This window comes from Acipenser ruthenus, chromosome 23 (assembly GCF_902713425.1).
Source record: "Acipenser ruthenus chromosome 23, fAciRut3.2 maternal haplotype, whole genome shotgun sequence".
Taxonomy (NCBI): Eukaryota; Metazoa; Chordata; class Actinopteri; order Acipenseriformes; family Acipenseridae; genus Acipenser; species Acipenser ruthenus.
In genome coordinates, this window is record NC_081211.1 from 17,867,458 (window position 1) to 17,890,252 (window position 22,795).

The window sequence follows — 22,795 nt, forward strand, 5'->3', positions numbered from 1 at the left end:
CATCTATTATTTTAACATGAAGTGCCATATAGTAGATGCCTAGAAAGCAGATAGATTCAAAAGTAGATCGATTCATTTCCTGATTTGTTTAAATGTGAACAAGAGCTGCTATTGGAATTATATTGTATACTACATGGATCTTAACTTCATTAATACTGTATGTAGCCTGGTTACATCAAGGATAATAAGGGTGGTTAAAACAAAGGTAAAAGGTGACAAATGGGAATGCAAACCTGTTTAATTAAACAATTTAAATGTGGCACCCTACACCACTGATGCCAAATGCATTTTCCCTGTATTGGGGTGGAAGTGGGTTTGAGGTGTTCTAACTGAAAAGCCCCTCTTTTTCAGAGGCTGTCTCCCAGCCTGTGGTACACTCCACCTGTCTGTCCCATGGGGAGGTGCTGCTGGTATGCACAGTGGATAAAGGAGATAATGTTTCATTTAACTGGAGTTTAGATGGAGTGCCGCTGAATCCCAGCCTTGCTTACTTTAGTGATGAAGAATATGTTGTAATATTGAAGAAGCATGTCTCTGGTAATCTTGTCTGCATTGCTACAAACCAAGTCAGCACAAACCAGAGAGACTCTGTGATATCAAACTGCTCAGGTAGGAAAAATAAACATGTTATTTGTCTTGCCTTGCTTTATATAGAGCTGCCTTGTTGTTTCTATATCAGACACATCAACAATTATTAAGAAATTAAAAACAGTGTATAGGTAGTAGACATTTTAGGACCGTGTTATTTTTTAAGACTCAAGCACAGTGTGCCTACTTTTGAGATACAAAACCATTAAAAGAAATGTATACATAAACAGGCCACTCTCTTTCAGAGCCTGTCTCTAAGCCTGTGGTACACTCCACATGTCTGTCCCATGGGGAGGTGCTGCTGGTCTGCACAGTGGATAAAGGAGATAATGCTTCATTTAACTGGAGTTTAGATGGAGTGCCGCTGAATCCCAGCCTTGCTTATTTCAGTGATAAAGAACACATTGTAACATTGAAGAAAAATGTCACTGGAGATCTTGTCTGCATTGCTAAAAACCAAATCAATGAAGAGAAGAGTGATTCTGTGAAGTCAAACTGCTCAGGTAAGAAATGATTTAATGTTTAAATCTGCCTCTCCTTGTATCCAGTACAAACTCACATACTGAAGTCACGGGGGACTGGGTATACTCTTCTTTCCTGGTATCTTTCTCATGTTGTTCTGGTAATGTATAGGTAAATATATCAGCATTAGTTTGCCTTGTGTATTCATACAATTGTTTTTTCTCCTTGTATTTAAAGTGACTTTAGAATTTGCTTTTCATACTGTAGAGCAGACAGTTTAGCAGAAATGAACTTATTCACCACAACACCTTATCATCAGTTTCATTTTTAATACTGTGTCCACTTCTTTATTTTATGTTTCAACATTTCAAGCTCTAATCGCTCTAGTGCCGCCGAGTGGCAACCTTGTGTGATTTAGTGTTGAAGAACATGTTGTAATATTGAAGAAGCATGTCTCAGGTAATCTTGTCTGCATTGCTACAAACCAAGTCAGCACAAACCAGAGCGACTCTGTGATACCCAACTGCTGAGGTAGGAAATAAAACATGTTATTTGTCTTGCTTTATATAGAGCTGCCTTGTAATTTCTATATCAGACACATCAACAATTATTAAGACATTAAAATCAATGTATAGGTAAGTCAAGAGGTGATATCGAGGAGTATACGGCGGGTTTTCAGTCCCAAACAAAAACAAACAGTTCTTAATAATCCCAATGGTGCACGGAAATGTGCTCTGCAAATGGGGATGTTGGTGCTGTGCGGTGAGAGCGGTGCTCTGGGGTTTGTGCTGGCTCCCTGGCTGCAGCTCCCTGGCTCTTACTCATCTGCAACACACAAAAAAACAAAAACAACAAACAGTGCTCCGGCGTATTAACACGTTTCAGCGTAAGGGGCCTGTGACAGGGTGGCTGAGTCGTGACGTCAGGCCAGAAGCAGGAAGGAAACAAAACTGACACCAGTACTGCAGTTCAAAATAAAGACACGGCGGCGCCATTTTATTTAAATACAAAAATAAAAGGTTTTAACAAAAAGACTTGCTCACACAGTGAAATAAAAAGGTTAAACAAAACAAAATCACAAACGCAAAATAAACAAAACCCAGGTCAGGCTGAGCAAAACGCCTTCCCTGACCCTATAGATTTAATTTTAGTTTTTAGTTTAATTTTAGTTTCGCCTAACAAACCCACCACTGAGTGCAGTGAGCTGCAGGCTTTTATGCAGGTGACCATCTCCCGATTAGCAACAAATTAATCACCTAATTAATTGGGGAGATGGCCACTGCCTGCACAAGGTTTTTAAGTTATTTCTGGCAGAGGACGAGCACCAATCTCACCTCTGCCAGACCACATTTTAAATAAAACAAAACAAAAAACCTACAGCGCACGGCTCTCGCCGTCATTTAAATACAATAACTAAATACAGAAACAATAACAAAACACACGGCGCTTCGCCGTCCCATACATAAATAAATCATAACAAGAATACAACAAAAGAAATACAAAATAACACAGAGACAGAGGAGGAAACCCCGTTCTAAAAATAAATACATTTTACAGGGCTCCTCGCCCTCTTAGCCTTAAAGGGATAGTCCTGCATTTGGCTGATATTAAACCACCCCCTTTCAACATTATTATTATTATTATTATTATTATTATTATTATTATTATTATTTATTTGTTAATTTCCTTTACATTGATGTGCTAATTAACCGTTGCAGATTAAAGTCACAATTTTTAAGTCATAGCTCTCTGGTTACAACTTGCCTTCAGTTCTGGCTCTGGCGAGGTCAGAATCAAAGATTTGAAAACGCTCTGTTCCTGACCAAACTCGACTGTGGTCAGAACCACGGCTCTTGAGAACACAAATACGGTCCTGTGCAAGACACCTTCCTTGTGCTTGGGTTTCAGGGCTCATTTCACTGTCTTTGACTGTAGCAGGCATCCACAGACACAGGCAGCTGGCAAGCAGGCTAGGAAACAGGGAAAGATGAGGGAGACAGACCGTAACTTTCTAAAGATGGGGGTTTAGTTTCTCAAAGAATTTTACTCCAGATCACATTAACATGGTTCTTTCAGAAAGGAAAAAAATGCATTCAATAAAGTTACCAAAACAGAAATAAACAACCCAGGCATTTCATTTAGGGGTTTGTAGGTCGTCTGAAGTTATTTCATAATTGTTTAAGAATCCATTTAGAAAAAGTATAACATAACAAATTAGTATAACAATTGGGAATTTTCTGTAATAATCTTATTTTAAAAAGTGCTGCGTACAGGGCTATGGGGGTTTGGCATATCACATTGTACCACAACAGAAATTCTTAACTTTACTTCTAATATCATAATGCCATGTACATGTACTGACTCCCTGAATGGTTTGGATATCGGCTGGTCACTCAACCTGATATTACCTCAGGAGTGAAAATAGGGAGAGGCAATCCATAGCTTTCATGCTTTGTTTTACTGTTTAAATATTTTATTCCTTTCTGAATTTTTTTCTTTTCAGTTCCTTCAACATTTATCAAAGAGTACATGGTCGATATATTATCGTCTATTGTTTTAACTTTAAGTGCTGTATAGTAAATGAGTAGAACACACAGAACAAAAGCAGATAGATTATTTCCCTGATGTTTTTAAATATAAACAGGAGCTGCGATTTGAATTATATTATATACCACATGGATCTTAACTTCATTAATACTGTATGTAGCCTGGTTACATTAAGGATAATTGTGTGAAAAGGTGGTTAAAACAAAAGTAAAACAGTGACAATTGGGAATGCAAAACCTTTTGCAGTAAACAGTTTAAATGTGCACTGTGTGGGGTTGGAGGTGGATTTGAGGTGTTTTAACATGATGTAAATCCTAACTGAAAAGCCCCTCTTTTTCAAATGTATACATAAACAGGCCACTCTCTTTCAGAGGCTGCCTCCCAGCCTGTGGTACACTCCACCTGTCTGTCCCATGGGGAGGTGCTGCTGGTCTGCACAGTGGATAAAGGGGATAATGCTTCATTTAATCAAGTGGAGTGCCGCTGAATACCAGATTTGCTTACTTTAATGTTGAAGAACATGTTGTAATATTGAAGAAGCATGTCTCTGGTAATCTTGTCTGCATTGCTACAAACCAAGTCAGCACAAACCAGAGTGAATCAAACATAATCTCTGCCACCTGTTGAAGCACATGGCATAACAGCCACATGCTAAGTTCATTTCTGTGTGTAAAACATTATATAAGCAAAATGCGAAAAATATTTTCAGTTTTTTTTTTTTTTTTTTTTTTTTTTTTAAGTGTTGTGCCAGAGTAGAATGCATTTTAGGGATAATTTGAAGACAAATTATATTTAAAAACATAAGATAACTGTATGTCCTTGTGGCAATGTGCCCCGCCCCTGTGTGCATATTATGTGTTGTATGCGTGCGTGTGTTAATGTTGGTGTATATTCATTGGTACACGGGATATAAACGGGTCTGTGTTTCACGTGTATTTAAAAATGTAGATTTGTATTTAGGCACGAGGAGGACACAGATCACTTCACGTGCTGGTTAAATGTAATATGTGAGCACGGGGTTGCACAGAATTAATTCACGTGCTGGGATTCAAGTGAATAATTAATTAGTAATTGAATCCCAGCACAACAGTATATATAGATGCACACTTCTTTCACTCAGGGTTGGGTGTTCGAGAGTGGAGAACGGGTGAGAGAGAAGGAGAACGTAAAGTAAAGGAAAATAATAATCTATAAGTGTTTGTACTCACCGTGTTTGTTTGTCTCTCCGTGCACCGTTTGTTAAGTGTTTAGTATGTTTTGTTTGTCTGTTTATTTTGGCACAAGTGCCGTGTCCAGTGTTTTTGTCTGTTCAAACCTTTTATTTTCTGTTCTGTTTATTAAATGCTGAGTGAAAGCATTCGCTCAGCTTCACCAAACTCCACATCTCTGTCTGTTTATTTCCTGCTTCTGGTCTGACGCCACCCACTCCGGCCGTCTTTGTGACACGTGGTGTCCTGCGTGGGATCTACAGCGCCTCCAGGACTCAGGCCAGAGCAGGAACAGCATTTTTGGATTAAAAAAAAAGAGAAAAAAAAAAAAAAAAAAAATGGCAGAAGACGCCATCAAAGTGCGGGACTGGATCCTGGAGAATGCTGGGCTGGAGGCCCAGTCAATACCAGTAGCCGCCCGGTTCCTGCGGTTTATGGACAGAGAGCGATGGGAGGCGTATGAGAGGGAACAGACCGTAAGCACCTGGGAGGAAGGTGTGGGGTTGGTCCTCAGCTACCTGGAGGCAGTTATAAGTGGAACAGCAGCCCAGGTAGCAGGTCCACCAGCAGAGGAAGAATGCCTGCTGTCCCCGTCTCCACCAGCAGAGGAAGAATGCCTGCTGGTTTTGCCTCCACAGCCCAAGCGGGAGGAGCCTGAGCGTCCACAGCCCAAGCGGGAGGAGCCTGAGCATCCACAGCCCAAGCGGGAGGAGTCTGAGCGTCCACAGCCCAAGCGGGAGGAGCCCGAACGTCCTACGCCTGAGTGGGAGGAGCCCGAACGTCCTACGCCTGAGTGGGAGGAGCCCGAACGTCCTACGCCTGAGTGGGGGGAGCCCGAACGTCCACAGCCCAAGAGGGGGGAGTCGGTGCGTCCACAGCCCAAAAGGGAGGAGTCGGTGCATCCACAGCCCAAAAGGGAGGAGTCGGTGCGTCCACAGCCCAAAAGGGAGGAGTCGGTGCATCCACAGCCCAACAGGGAGGAGTCGGGGCGTCCACAGCCCAAAAGGGAGGAGTCGGTGCGTCCACAGCCCGAAGAGAGGGAAGTCGGGGCTTCCACAGCCCTAGGACCCAAGCTGCCAGCAGAGGGAGAATACGTGCTGGTTCCATCTCCACCAGCAGAAGAACAATGCCTGCTGTCCCCATCGCTGCCGTCCCAAGAGCCAGAAGGGGAGGAATTACAGGCTCAACCCCCTGAATTTTTCTGGGGGGGAGAAGGGCAGGATGCTGGTGTCCCCCAGCAGCCTCTATTTATGCTGCTGAAGAGAGCACGGCGCACACCAGCCCAGCCGCCACAGCAGAGGGAGCCAGCACCGCCACAGCCTCCCTCTGAGTGGCCAGCATCAGCCCCATGGCCTCTGCCTCCACCGCAAGGAGCAGAGCAGCAGGAGCTGCCTCTGCCTCTGCCACCTCCACCGCTTCCTCCACTAGGAGCAGAGGAGCAGGAGCTGCCTCTGCCTCCACCACCGCCAGGAGCAGAGGAGCAGGAGCTGCCTCTGCCTCCGCCACCACCACCGCAAGGAGCAGAGCAGCAGGAGCTGCCTCTGCCTCCGCCACCTCCACCGCTTCCTCCACTAGGAGCAGAGGAGCAGGAGCTGCCTCTGCCTCCGCCACTGCCAGAAGCAGAACAGCAGGAGCTGTCTCTGCTTCCCGTACCTCCACCACAGGGAGTACGGTGGCCGGAGCCCCAGAAAGGGGAGCTGTCGGCCACGAAGAAGGGGGAGGAGGTCTGGAGACCACCAACCCCAGCAGCAGTTTCGCTGCCGGAGATCGTGGGGGAGGTCCGGAGACCTGCTCCCACTGCAGCAGTTCCGTTGCCGGAGATCGTGGGGGAGGTCAGGAGACCTGCTCCCACTGCAGCTTCTTTGCTGCTGGAAGTACTGTGGTCGGAGCCCCACCAAAGGGAGCTACCGGCTACAAAGACAGGGGGAGAGGTCAGGAGACCAGCATCCCCCGCAGCAATTTCGCTGCAGGAGTGGACCAGCATGCTGTCAGCCGTGCCACTACCGGCAGGGGTGCTGACAGCATGGCCAGCCATGGGCCCACTGAAGCCTCCCTTCCCAGCCCGAGACTTTGTCCTGGACTGCTGGGTTTTTAAGGGGGGAGGTGGCCGTTGAGGCCATGTGTGCTTTGCACAGGGGGGGGTATGTGTGGCAATTTGCCCCGCCCCTGTGTGCATATTATGTGTTGTATGCGTGCGTGTGTTAATGTTGGTGTATATTCATTGGTACACGGGATATAAACGGGTCTGTGTTTCACGTGTATTTAAAATGTAGATTTGTATTTAGGCACGAGGAGGGCACAGATCACTTCACGTGCTGGTTAAATGTAATATGTGAGCACGGGGTTGCACGTGCTGGGATTCAAGTGAATAATTAATTAGTAATTGAATCCCAGCACAACAGTATATATAGATGCACACTTCTTTCACTCAGGGTTGGGTGTTCGAGAGTGGAGAACGGGTGAGAGAGAAGGAGAACGTAAAGTAAAGGAAAATAATAATCTATAAGTGTTTGTACTCACCGTGTTTGTTTGTCTCTCCGTGCACCGTTTGTTAAGTGTTTAGTACGTTTTGTTTGTCTGTTTATTTTGGCGCAAGTGCCGTGTCCAGTGTTTTTGTCTGTTCAAACCTTTTATTTTCTGTTCTGTTTATTAAATGCTGAGCGAAAGCATTCGCTCAGCTTCACCAAACTCCACATCTCTGTCTGTTTATTTCCTGCTTCTGGTCTGACGCCACCCACTCCGGTCGTCTTTGTGACAGTCCTTTATAAATGACATTATGCAAATTCAGTGAATATCATGAACACTATCACTGATTTTATACACATTGTGATCATCTCTTTTATAGGTGCATGCCAAAGGTTTTTATGGCAGGCAGATTACCTACAGCAGTCCCTGAAAATAGTGATAGCAGTGATGCTAGTGATGGTATTTCAGATGAGGAAAGAATAGAAGATTCCTATGTTCTGTTTGAACAGTCAAATAATGGCAAAGAGAAAAGCAGTGAAGAGAGCCTAGTTGAAAATGATGATGAAGAGTCACTACCATCATCATTCTATGTGGCTAATAACAAGCCTTTTTGGAGATACAGTGTCTGCACTCATTACCCAGCTCCCCTTTGGAAATGTAAACTTCCTCAGGTAGATGAAGTGCATTCTCCTAATTTGTATTTCAGACATATGCTCACAACAGACGACATACAAAACATTGTTGAACAGTCAAACTTGTATGCCCTTCAAAAGAAAATCAACTCACATTTGCAGTGCACAATGAAAGAGCAATTTATTGGAGCTACTTTTTACATGTCCACTTTTGGACTCCCTAGAACTTGCATGTTCTGGAAGCCAGAATGTAGAATCCCTCAAATTGCTGATGTCTTGTCTTTGAAGAGGTGGGAACTAATAAATGCATATCTTCACTTCAATGATAATTCTATCCAGATAGCAGCTGAAGACGACCCAATTATATCATTTAATTATAGCATTTGACCTGTTAACCCTGGAGTGGAATGGCCCTCCAGGACTGTGATTGGACACCCCGGTTTTACATCTATAGACAAAATAGTCTTGAATTCATAAGTGTCATTGTTTCAAGTTATGGATAAGACCTATTTTGTGAAAACAAATAAAACTTAATAAAAAATAACATCCAATTAAATGGAACACAAAACTAATGAAATTGTGTAAGTTTTAATACTTCTATTTGTGTTTGAAATGGGACGAAATAATCTGTGGAAAGAATAAAACAAATACATACCTTTGATGGAATGTATTTGCATTTGCATTTATGAATTATGGAATACATTTTCCATGTATCAAACTAATATTGCATCATTTCATTCTTGTGTTGGAATTATTCTTTTAATAAAATTATTAACTGTAGTTGCACATTGTCATGTATAAATGACACTCATCCTAAAAAAAGGTCAAAGGTCAAATATGTAATATTTAGGTATAAAATGAATTATTGGGTACAATGAAGTCAAAATACCAATTCATAGTTTGTGCAATAGAGGGTTAAACAAAAAATCTATTCATCGCAGACTATACCAAGACAAAGGCTTGTCATCCCACTGTGTTATATAAACTGGCTGAATGTTTTTACAATTGTATTACATTCAGTTTTACCAATGCTTTTTTGTACTTTCAAAATATTATTACAAATTGTGCTGTACATTTTAACAATAACTATTTTATGAGTGATGATTTATTTTTCATTTTTCTATAACTTTGCCTTTGTGTGGTTTTCTCTCTCTCGCTCTGTTTTTTAGGGGAGGATAAAGCGATTCAAGTGAGATTACTTTATGGTTTCCTTGCCTTTGTGATCCTCACCATCTTCCCTATAATTCTTCACTGCAATTCCTGGAAATCAAATAGTAAAGGAAAACAGAGTGAGGAATAACTTTACAATACTTTATTCTATTACAATGTATTTCATAATTTTTGAGTACCATACCCCCCATCATTACTTAAACACAATAGAGCTGTCAGTACATATATATATATATATATATATATATATATATATATATATATATATATAAAACCTATAAATACCTCCAATGTTTGGATTCAAACACAGGCTCCCTTGAGAAAGATATGTACAACATATCGAAACGTTGGGCAGCTGGCTCTTTGAGCTAAAAATATATATATATATATATATAAGAGAAACAGCATCTGTAATTGACAAACCCAGGACTGGAAGACCCAAAAAGCTGTCTAACAAGGATGAGCAATACTTGAAGATGATATCCTTAAGGAATAGAAACAAGACAAGCATTGAATTGACAACAGAACTGGCAGAAGGCAAAGGTGTTGTTATCCATCAAATCAACAGTATGAAGGTCGCTCTTGCAATCAGGACTTAAAGGATGTGTTGCAGTAAGAATACCTCTGTTAAGAAAGGGGAACAAGACTAAAAGGCTAAAATATGCACAAGAACACAGAAATTGGACCATGGAACAATGGTCAAAGCTGCTTTGGACTGTTGATGGATGGACAACGACACCTGTGCCAGTTCTGTTGTCAATTCAACGCTTGTCTTCTTTCTATTCCTTAAGGCTATTATCTTCAAGTATTGCTCATCCTTGTTAGACGGCTTTTTGGGTCTTAAGTCCTTTGTTTGTCAATTACAGATGATGTTTCTTAATTATGGTTCGGATACCACACCTTGAAAATCGAGTGATGCGAGCTATTTCACTCAATGTTTTTCCTTCTTTGTGCAAGTCAAGGTTGTTATAATAGTAGAAAACACTAGTGGAGGCTTTGAGTAAATTGTTGATGCTCATAATGCATCAGAGTAGAACAATGCAACATGTCTAAGACTTTTGCACAGCTGTATAGATAGATACTGTAGATAGATAGATAGATAGATAGATAGATAGATATGGATGGGAGGACAGACATGTGCTTCCATACAAGCGCTTCCATACAAGCCCGGATCCTTTCCTCTCAATTTCAGAAGCAGTTTTCTAGATATATGTACAACGGTAAGGGAGATGTACAGACAAATGCACTGCAGTCTCCATGTATTACCACATATATAGCTCACAGTCTTTATATAAAATGCTATCATTTTTGAATAAGCAGTTCTCTAGCTAGATACACAGATGTCAGTTGCCAGAGATAACTATTCCTTATGGGTATCACAGGATTCAGCGATATTGGTATTGGTTTTAAAATATGGAAAATGTGTATTTTCAAACAGGGACTTACTTGGAGATGAAAATGAGAAAAAAGGAGAATGAACGTTTCATCGAGGAGCAAATCTGAACACATGCACGTTTTTGTCATTCGGGACTGAGCTTACAATTCAGGAAGAGATGAGGTGTTTCTTGCTCACATAATACCATTACAATAGCTGTATTCTTCTTTCAAAATTAGCCTTTACCTTTGCAGTTGGTTTCTCTTATTTATATATATATATATATAATTATTATTATTTTTTTATATAGACAACTATAAAACTATAACTCAGCAGACCAAACCACATAGCTGGTAGTAATAACCATTTACTTTCGTTCTTGCAACACAACACACTTTAATACCTACATCAAATAAAACAATACAAATAATGATAATAGAAATAACATACAATAATGAGCTGCAACTCACCCTGTAGGAATTACATTGCCTGTGTTATGCATTATAAATTATGCATGAGAAATCAACCAATCACCTTTAAGGATTTTTCAACATTCCAGGCCCTTATCTTGGATGTCATGCTGTGCATCGTTCTAAAAACAAACAACCTTTTTTTTTGTTGTTGATAGGAGTTCCTGAGGACAATATCATTTCTGTATTTTCTAGTAAGTTCATAAGTTGGACAGCAATCAATTTAGAATATATTATTGCTGAAATCTAAGAAAGCTATTGTAATTATTGTAAATAGTATTGTAAGCTATGAATTTAATCTAAAACCACTTCCACATGTGATCAGAGTGGTTAAGCTGATTTTTTCAATAGCATTGGCTTTTTATATTGATGCTATAAATTGTTTAAGTATTATTGTATTGTTTTCAGTGCATGTGAGTTCAATGTAAGTTAAACATCTACTTAATGTTTTATAAAGTTTATTTTGCTTTTTTACTGCCCATTGTTAATGAATGTGTGATTACTGTTGACTGCTGTATCTCTGTATTTCCCCTTACTGTATTATTGCAAATAATTATACATTTGTATTGTTTGTGTACCACAATTAAAAGATGCCTTTGTAATCTGTAATCAGTTATAATTAATCTGTAATCATTCCTCAGTAAACCATTTTTCAGGCTCACTGGCATTTGGTAAAATACTTCTTGCCACTGTATATGCTGTGATTCTGGGACGCCAGAATCACCGTCGAGCCCTCTTGAGGTGTCATGGGCTAGTAGACAAAACCCAGAGGATGGAAGGTGCCCACTTGAAGACCCCAGAGATGTACCCTACTTCGCTCAATCCAGACGGCTGTCATGGTGATGCGCTGGGGAGACCGCACTGTGGTTGATCCCTGGAGCCAGCATCGCAGCCGTTGTGTGTGCTGATGCGCCAGGGAGACAAATAAGCTGATCCCTGGAGCCAGCATTACACTTCAGCCATCAACACCAGACAGAAGGATATCTACATCATCATATGGAAGGAAACGCAAATAGATGGAGACACAGATGGATCACATTAGTTTACTGTAAAGCTACGTCTTAGTTGGTGCTTATCTTGGCGAGAGCCGGGTTCAAATCAGCATGAAGTTTTAACATCTACTCTCTTGTAATAGAAATCAAGCAGCATGTTCAATACTATAGCTGCATTAATCTATTAAATAATATAGATCACATAATAGCTTTTGAATGGTGCATTTGTTCTTAATTTCCCCTACAAAATGGGGTTCTGTTAGTGATTGGTACCACTTTGAATGCACAGTGCAGTTATTTCTCCGTCTGACATCAAAAAATGCAAGAGGGGCAATGTAACTGCCCATACAGCTTCTGAGCACTGCCAATGAGAAGAGGTTAAAACCTCATATGTGTGTAACTGCCCGTACAGCTTCTGAGCACTGCCAGTGAGAGGAGGTGAAAACCTCATATGCGTGTAACTGCCCATCCAGCTTCTGAGCACTGCCAGTGAGAGGAGGTGAAAACCTCATATGCCAACAAGCCTGGCTCTTTGGCAGAGTGACACAGGTTCTTCTGAAGTACAGCTGCAGGGTTTAAATATTCTACTGCATGTGTGGCAAAAGCATCTTGCCATAGTAACAGTTCAGCAATCTGAGGCAAAGGAGGGGGATTTATCTCAGAACAGAGAGGCATGTGGGCTTCTGGAGAGCCCATTAAAGTCTAGTATTGCTAACCCTTTTTTAATGCTGCAAGACCGGAAGACACCCCACGCTTGTTATGAAAGTGTCAAGAGACAGCTAGGGTAGCATGTAGCTGAGTGTCTGTGGTTTAGCAGACCTACTTTAAGAATCTACTGGACTTCAGACCCAGCTTGTTTCAATTCTCAATGCTAGCAGACCCTGCATGTTATATTATTGAAATGTATTATATTTTTAAACTATAGCTAAAAGGCTCAGGTTGTAGCTAGACAAATCAGTACTTACGAATCACTATTTATTTTGACTGTGGTTGCCGTGTTATAAATAAATACTGAGTTTCCTGAAGACTGTAGTTACCTGACTGTAGTTTTTTGTCTCATTTATTCAAAGGGGTCAAGAATCACCTCAGCATTCTTATTAAAACCCCTCTTAACTGTAGTCATGGACTGGGTTCATTATAGATCTATGCACATACTGTTCAGATATGTAAGAAAAGATACAGTAACATTTCATTTGTCTTAATCAATGATCCTAAAGCAACTGTCAAACGGTCGTAATAATTTCTTGAATCAGCAGAGGGCCCTGTTAGATCAAACTATTGAGCTTCCGGGGTTACTAGTGCCATTTTCCAATAAAGCGACATCTCAGTTTTTTTTTTCTTTGAATTTACCATAATTATAAATACATAACAAGATTTTTTTTAAATCCCATAAAAATACAATTTCAAGTACAAATTGAATAAAATTCACACAGTAAAGTCTCTTTAAATATTTGCAAACAGGGATATACTTGGAGACGATTTGGTAGAAAATGAGAAAAAGGGAGAATGAAATCTTCAGAGGAGTAAAGTTCACCACATGCAGTCAGAGCACCAGTTACAGACACAGCTTCAGACAGTGGCAAGTGTTTCACATTCAGGAGTAGTAACATGTAGTAATGGGCTTGCTGTTTTATTAATGGATAGTTTTAGGCCTGGTTACACACAACCAGCCCCTACATTTATAGAAATAACTAACTAAAAAGTCACTGTTTCAGTGCGTCAGCAGCGGAATCTATGAGTGAGTTGGAAGGAAAATGAAAACAATACAGCCACTTCAGACAGCCTGATTAGGTACTGTACCATAAGAATCTCATGTTCTATTATTATTTCAAAATTATAAAGACAGGCCAGATTCAAAGGAGGATGGAGTCAGAGCCTAGCTTTAAAAGTGTAAGCTATGACGTTGTGTTCTGGATATGATCTAGGAATTCAGGGTGAATTCCTCTAAACTATCGAGATATCTGATCAACAGATAATTGTAATGAGCAATCTGTCTTCAAGTGCAGTAGTACCCGAAATATTATTCATTTACTAGCAATGCAGAAGGGCGTTGTGCAGCATTTGTTCTTCATTTCACCTTACAAAACAGGATTCTGCAAAGGTGACTGGAAACACTGAACCACCTTGAATGTATTTGTTGGAAATTATCTTAGTTTTTTTTATATTTTCCTGGAAACTGTGGTGCAATTTAAACATATTTAAAAAGGAATTCTTACTTAAAAAAAAATAAAAATACAAAGCATTGTTCCATTTCCTCATGCATTTCTGTTTTCTTTGCTCAAACCATATTTATATGTGCACATGGTACCCTGAAATTAGTAGAAGACACCAGGGGTGTTTTTGCAAAATGGGAAGATGAGGAAATAAAATAATGTTGAGTGCTTGGTGGTAAGCTGAGCTTGGTTTCAACATGATTTCTCTGACGTATGTTTTGAGAAGCTACTGAAAGACACAAGCCAATGTAAGGTTATAAAAAGATCTGTGTCTTGTTTCTCTTTATCTAGGTTTAGTGGAAACCGAGAGTGGCTTTGGGGTGGTTGATAAGGAAAACCAACCATTCAAATAAAGAAAACTTTTAATAATAGTGTGATGTGCATGTTGGTCACATTCATTTAGTTCCTGTTTAGGAGACCTATTTTCATCAGCGATATTTAAAGCTTTGGTCTGAACTCTGCACTGGGTGTACAATGGCAAAACTTAAGGAATGCATTCCTTTTGGGCTCATCTTGGCTGTTCCTTTAATTGCTTATGGTAAGCATTTTTTTTAATATTTACTTGATGTGTTTTGAAACAGACTAAAATAAGTTAAATATGCAATTACATATGTGAGATCACGGTATTCCTATTTTATTCCTATTTTAAGCATTCAAAGATTTGCCTTTGTATTATTTAAAAACAACAGTCTTCATCAAACAAATTAAAATCATATTTTTCAGGACTGTTTTTATAAGCAGTTGGGAAAGGTTTTACAATTAACAGTAATTTACTTAAAAGCAGGTTGAAATAAAAAAGTGAGGCAATGTCTCCAATCCAGTTAGTGTTTTAGGGGGATGTAAATGCAAGCAGTGCAAGTGTTGGTTTGATAAACACATCATCAGTAATCGATAAATAATTAAAAAAAAACACATAATTCGTAATTTAATGTCCAATTACTATGTATCCATACGAGTAATTACAGATGAACTAATGCAAAACAGTTGGGGGAGTGTGTTATGCTATGTAGGGTATGCTTTTATTCCTTGGTTGTTAGACCTTGAAGCTCACAGAAGGTTTGTTGTCTCTTCTATTGTACTGTTAGTTATCTTCACGTGTATTTATTTTAGCAGAAAGCTGTTCAAGTCAACATCAGTGCTGCGGATCCTTGGAAAGACAATCAAATACAGATCACTTCAGACAATGAACTTCACAGTTTAACAGTACTGTTATATGTTCAGTTGGGTTATTACCACTCACTGATAAGATTAGAAATGTTCTGTTGCCAGACATCAGCTTTTCTAGAAAAAAAAAGAAATACATTGTTAGATCCATCGTGAAATGTTCATTCTGTCAGTAAAGTGCCTATATAGGTCTAAATATAAGTCACATACACTGTGTTTTAGCTAGTTCTCTTGTGTTTTGTATGACAACAGAAACCACTGATGGAATATTTTGTTATTAAGTAGAGTTGGGTGTACATTGTGCTGAATAAGAATTGTGTTAAAAACGAATTGCTTTCACATTGTGTAACTGACACATTAAAACCAAGACTGCTGGCACATATATCTTTTAAATCCCTTCTTTCTTGATCAGTTGCTGTCTTCTCATTCCTTTTGTTTACAACGGCTGCCATTCTGTGCTGATATTCATTCAGACACAACCTGGTAACTTTCTAAAGATGGGGGTTTAGTTTCTCAAAGAATTTTACTCCAGATCACATTAACATGGTTCTTAAAGAAAAAAAAAAAAAATGTAGTCAATAAAGTTACCAAAACAGAAATAAACAACACAGATATTTCATTTAGGGGTTTGTAAGTCATCCGAAGTTATTTCATAATTGTTTAAGAATCCATTTGTGTTTTTGTTTTTTTTGAAAAAAAAAAAAAAGTATAACAATTGGGAATTTTCTATAATAATGTTATTTTAAAAAGTGCTGCTTTCAGGGCTATGTGGCTTTGGCACATCACGTTATACCACAACAAAAACTCTTAACTTTACTTCTAATATCTTTTTTGTTTCAGTTACTGCAGAAAATATAAATGTGCCTGTATATGGAGCCCTGGGGGAGTCTGTGTATCTGCACTTCAATACGACCTTGAACAGCAGTGCTGAGGTGCAATGGAAGTGGGGAGTCAATCGCCTTGGTGTGTTTAAGAATAACAGAACGGCCTTTGATAATCCTTATAAAAACAGGGCTGAGATTTTTGCTAATGGAACCCTCAGACTGGACAGAACTCAGAAAAATGATTCAGGAGATTACTCTATGGATGTGTTTAATACTGATGGAACTAACATATTTAAGGGAAGCATGCAGGTTTATATTCAAGGTGAGTTGCCACTTCTCAAGTTAAACATGTCTTAAACGAGTGCAGAGATAAATACCTTGATTTCTAATGTTTTAAGAGAAATTGAAAGTATTATTTTAAACTATGTCAAAAAAGTATGGTGTGTTATTTTAAAAAGTCAAATTGTCATTTAAGGATGTATTTTTCAGGAATGTATATGATAAGAGAAGTACCTAACAGCAATAATAACAAATGGTTAAACATTTTATAAGGAAAAGTCCTTTAACATGTGTTTTATCTTGGAAAGATATTTATAGTAAGAGGAACAACGGCTGATCTTGTACCTTAACTGAACTTTGTGAGAAAAAAACAAACAAACAAAAAAAAAAGAGGTGCAATTCCCAAAGGGCACTTTTACAAGCTATGGCATTTTGTATAGATATACAGTAGACACTCGTGCAGCCCTAAATAAAAACAACATATCAGTAAAACAAAAAAAAAATCTGTATACCAAATTATGATGAACAATGATCATATCTACACACTGTACCATGCTAAATGGCATTGTCCCTTTAAGAAAGTATAAATGCTCAGCAATTAGAGTCAGAAGACTGCGAGCATGGAGATAGAGCCTGGATTTAAACTCCAGCTAACAATCGGTACATTTACTATTTAGAAATCTTGTCATAAACTCCTTTGAGATTTGAGAAACCTGATTTGTTGTTTTCTGATCTGAGGACCTACAGTATAGAACAGCAGGTAACTGATCTGTGGATCTCTATGGGTGCATACAAAAAAGTAAGATTAGACGTAAATCTGAATTATGAATTCATTTATTCATGAAAAAATACAATATGTACTGGAGAAGGTACTGTATATTCTTGGATATTTTTTAAAAAGGGGGCAGGGTTAGATGTAAATACATGTAAGTACCTTTCTATACAAATTGAATGGATTGGAAACCGGCTTGTCACTCAACCTGATATTACCTCAGCAGTGAAAATAGGGAGAGGCAATCCATAGCTTTCAGGCTTTGTTGTACTGTTCAAATCTTTATATTCCTACACATCCTTCAACATTTATCAAAAAGTACAGGGTTGATAATCATCTATTGTTTTAACATTAAGTGCCATATAGTAGATGCCTAGAAAGCAGATAGATTCAAAAGTAGATAGATTCATTTCCTGATTTGTTTAAATGTGAACAAGAGCTGCAAATGGGAATGCAAACCTGTAGCATGTTTGTCTGTAGTGCCAAGGGTCAATAATTCAAATCCAGACCACAGTAAATGTAAAAATAAAATATAATTAATAAAATGCATCACAGTACAAACTTGTTTCCTATTGCATTTGAAGTGAATCACAAGTAGGTCAAAATAGCCTCTGTTTTTACGGCAAGCCAAATGATCATTTAGAAATTGCATTTTAAGATATCTTGAGGTATTTAGAGATATCTGTAAATCATTTGCAGATATATTGAAATTAATTTGAGATATCTGTAAATAAATCATTTTGAATATATCTTCATTTCATTTTGAGACATCTAAAAATGAAATAGAGAGATCTCAAATTGATTTACAGATATATTTAAATAATATGTTTTGCTAGTATGGTAAGCCAAACTGTCTTTTAGATATAGCTCTAAATAACTTTCTGTTAATTTAGAGATATCTCTAAATTATTTAAAGATATCTCAAAATGATGTCCTGTTTATTTAGCGATATCTGTAAACCATTTAAGATATCTCAAAATGAACAGGAAGTTATTGAATCACCTCGTTTTGATTTTCCACCTAACATAGATTATCTCTCACACCTTCAGTATAATTCTTATATATATATATATATATATATATATATATATATAATGTATATTTTTTAAAATGTCTAATTTATTGAAAAGTATACTAGTTTAATGTCCAGCCACATTGCGTGTGAGGATGCTGCTCTTGGAGTTTGGAGACTGCTAGCAATACTGTAAATTTAAAAATAAAAAAACTGACCAAATATCTGTGCAACTGTTGCCATTCACTGAGTTTCAAGTTTTGAAACTTGCATTACAAAACCTATTTGCTTTCTACATTATCTCAATACGACAAACACTTTCGTATATGAAAAGACGTTGCTATATAGCCTACTGTACCTGTTGCTTATGTGCATTTGAAAAAACAAAACAAAAAGACGATCCATTACAAAATGATTCAGTACCATTTGCCAGTCAGCTTCCAGTTCTAGTGGGTTTCTAGGAGATGGTAGATGCCTGCTGGAACGTCACAGCACCAACTGTCAGTGCGTTTACATGACAAAGCGTTTTCCGAAAACTAATGTTTTAAGAAAACTGAATCAGAAAACCGATGTTCTTAAAACGTCACTTTTCTGTGTTTACATGATTAACGATAGAAAGTCTAATTAGAATTCACATGGATTGAAGTTTTCGGAAAACGCAGGATATTTTCGCATGCAAAGTACTGTAGTACCCAGAACGATTTGAACAGACAGGACATTTTTTCTGCTACTAGAACAGAGACCAATCCAATAACAAGTGCTTTATCGAAGTGTCAGGTCTTAAATTCAAAGATTACTATCCTATACCTCTTTACAGATTCCCCACAATGTGCAGTCAGTCTTTCCAACAGCTCATCCTGTTCTATATTACCAGTTTCTTTTGCAGACATTATTTTAAATTATCACGTAATTTTAAAGCTGGAAAACGTGCTTCAGTATGGGCTATTAAAAAAATTCATACGGGCAAATATTACTTAATCCCAAACATTATTATTATTACTATTATTTATTTCTTAACAGACACCCTTATCCAGGGCGACTTACAGTCGTAAACAAAAATACATTTCAAGAATCACAGTACAAGTAAGATCAGATAAAATACAATGACTTCGGTTCTAGCAAGTACAATATGACAAAATACGATTCAATAACGGAGCAAATAGCTCCATGCAGACTGACATTATTATTTTCTGTTTTCTAAAACCACGTGCAGGAATGAAGGTCAAAGTTTGCACAAGTGCAGTACGCTATCAGAATAAGTTTTCCGAAAAGTGCGTTTACATGATATACATTTGGTTCGTTTTCGGAATTGAATCGGAAATTTCTAGGTGCTGTTTTCCGAAAACTGACCTAAGGAATATTCCGATACATTTTCCGAAAACTATGTTTACATGACTTTTGATATCGGAATTCTTATGCTCATGTAAACGCACTGTGTGATTCAAACTTAAAAAGCAACCAGTTCTGTACACTCAACTACCAAATCAACCAATCCTGTCAGCTCTACTCATCAACAACAACAAGCCAAGCAGTGTTGCCAGATCACAGGGTTTCCCTCCAGATCCAGAGGAGTCGTAGTTTTTCAACTCGTAGTCGTAGTTTTCCAACTCCAGGCTGTCCTGCAGTAGCCTGGCATACTCCGGTCTGGGTGGTTCAGCGTAGGGGTCCAGCAGCCGACCGAACACTATCTCAGCAGGGCTGCGAAGTTCCTGGCCCAACATCAAGAGCGGGAGGGTGCAGGAGGTGGAGTCCGGTACTGCGGAGTGGAAGGCCAGGAGGATGAGGGGCAGTTGGAGGCAGCTAAAAGATTAGAACACAAATACAGTCCTGTGCAAGACACCTTCGGTGTGCTTGGGTTTCAGGGCTCATTTCACTGTCTTTGGCTGTAGCAGGAATCCACACACACAGACACAGGCAGCTGGCAAGCAGGCTAGGAAACAGGGAAAGATGAGGGAGACAGACGGTAACTTTCTAAAGATGGGGGTTTAGTTTCTCAAAGAATTTTACTCCAGATCACATTAACATTGTTCTTTCAGAAAGGAAAAAAAATGTATTCAATAAAGTTACCAAAACAGAAATAAACAACACAGACATTTCATTTAGGGGTTTGTAAGTCATCCAAAGTTAGTTCATAATTGTTTAAGAATCCATTTGTGTTTTTGTTTTTTTGAAAAAAAAAAAAAAAAAAAAAAAAGTATAACAATTGGGAATGTTCTGTAATAATGTTATTTTAAAAAGTGCTGCTTACAGGGCTATGTGGGTTTGGCACATCACGTTATACCACAACAGAAACTCTTAACTTTACTTCTAATATCTTTTTTGTTTCAGTTACTGCAGAAAATATAAGTGTGCCTGTATATGGAGCCCTGGGGCACTCTGTGTATCTGCACTTCAATACGACTTTGAACAGCAGTGTTCATGTGAAATGGAAGCAGGGAGTCTCACCCATTGGTGCGTTTAAGGATAACAAAATGGTCTTCACTAATCCTTATATAAACAGGGCTGAGATTTTTGCTAATGGAACCCTCAAACTGGACAGAACTCAGAAAAATGATTCAGGAGATTACTCTGTGGATGTGTTTACTACTGATGGAACTAACATATTTAAAGGAAGCATGCAGGTTTATATTCAAGGTGAGTTGCCACTTCTCAAGTTAAACATGTCTTAAACGAGTGCAGAGATAAATACCTTGATTTCTAATGTTTTAAGAGAAATTTAAACTATTATTTTAAACTGTGTAAAATAAATTGACATGTTATTTTAAAAAGTCAAATTGTCATTTAATTACTTCTTTTTCAGGTATGTATATGTTAGGACAAGTACCAGCAGAAATGGTTACAAGTTTTATAAAACAAAGTCCTTTAACGTGGAAACATATTTATAAAAACTGCTGATCTTCTGCCTCAACTGAACTTGCAGGTTTCACACTGCTTTTCATGTGCAATCTCCAAAGGATATACAGTAGACACCCATGCAGCCCTAACTAAAAACAGCATATCATTAAAAAATACTTCTTTATACTAAATTATGATGAACAATGATCATATCTACATACTGTACCACGCTAAATGGCATTGTCCCTTTAAAAATATTAATACTTAGCTATTAGAGTTGTGAGCATGGGGATAAACTCCAGCTAACAATCGGTACATTTACTATTTAGAAATCTTGTCATAAACTCCTTTGAGATTTGAGAAACCTGATTTGTTGTATTCTGATCTGAAGACCAACAGTATAGAACAGTAGATAACTGATCTGCGTATCTGTATGGGTGCATACAAAAAAAGAAAGATTAGAGGTAAGTAAATGAACTCATTTATTCAAGAAAAAAGACAATATGTACGGGTGAAGGTACTGTATATTATTGTATTTTTTAAAAAAAGGTGTGTGTGTGGGGGGGAGGGGTAGATATAAATAAATGTAAGTACCTTTCTATACAAATTCAGCACATCACCAACCACATTCTTCAATGTAAATGCTGCATTAGGATTTCCAGATCTGATTGCATGTGATCGAGTTACTGAGGAAGCATAATGTACTGACTCCTGAATGGATTTGATATCGGCTTGTCATTCAACCTGATATTACCTCAGCAGTGAAAATAGGGAGAGGCAATCCATAGCTTTCATGCTTTGTTGTACTGTTCAAATCTTTATATTCCTACACATCCTTCAACATTTATCAAAAAGTACAGGGTTGATAATTGTCTATTGTTTTAACATTAGGTGCCATATAGTAGATGCCTAGAAAGCAGATAGATTCAAAAGTAGATAGATTCATTTCCTGATTTGTTTAAATGTGAACAAGAGCTGCTATTGGAATTATATTGTATACTACATGGATCTTAACTTCATTAATACTGTATGTAGCCTGGTTACATCAAGGATAATAAGCGTGGTTAAAACAAAGGTAAAAGGTGACAAATGGGAATGCAAACCTGTAGCATGTTTGTCTGTAGTGACGAGGGTCAATAATTCAAATCCAGACCACAGTAAATGTAAAAATAAAATATAATTAATAAAATGCATCACAGTACAAACTTGTTTCCTATTGCATTTGAAGTGAATCACAAGTAGGTCAAAATAGCCTCTGTTTTTACGGCAAGCCAAATGATCATTTAGAAATTGCATTTTAAGATATCTTGAGGTATTTAGAGATATCTGTAAATCATTTGCAGATATATTGAAATGAATTTGAGATATCTGTAAATAAGTCATTTTGAATATATCTTCATTTCATTTTGAGACATCTAAAAATGAAATAGAGAGATCTCACATTGATTTACAGATATATTTAAATAAGATGTTTTGCTAGTATGGTAAGCCAAACTGTCTTTTAGATATATCTCTAAATAACTTTCTGTTAATTTAGAGATATCTCTAAATTATTTAAAGATATCTCAAAATGATGTCCTGTTTATTTAGCGATATCTGTAAACCATTTAAGATATCTCAAAATGAACAGGAAGTTATTGAATCACCTCGTTTTGATTTTCCACCTAACATAGATTATCTCTCACACCTTCAGTATAATTCTTATATATATATATATATATCCATAATTATTATATATATATATATATATATATATATATATATATCCATGGATATATATATATAT

The 22,795-nt window shown here is 38.0% G+C and overlaps 1 long non-coding RNA gene across 1 annotated transcript; it reads left to right on the forward strand.

The window, feature by feature from the left end:
• Positions 1 to 9,016: 9,016 nt before the first annotated feature.
• Positions 9,017 to 11,527, forward strand: LOC131699616 (uncharacterized). Its single transcript, XR_009308219.1, has 2 exons — positions 9,017 to 9,192; positions 10,512 to 11,527. It is a non-coding gene; the product is annotated as an uncharacterized LOC131699616 (long non-coding RNA).
• Positions 11,528 to 22,795: the final 11,268 nt, after the last annotated feature.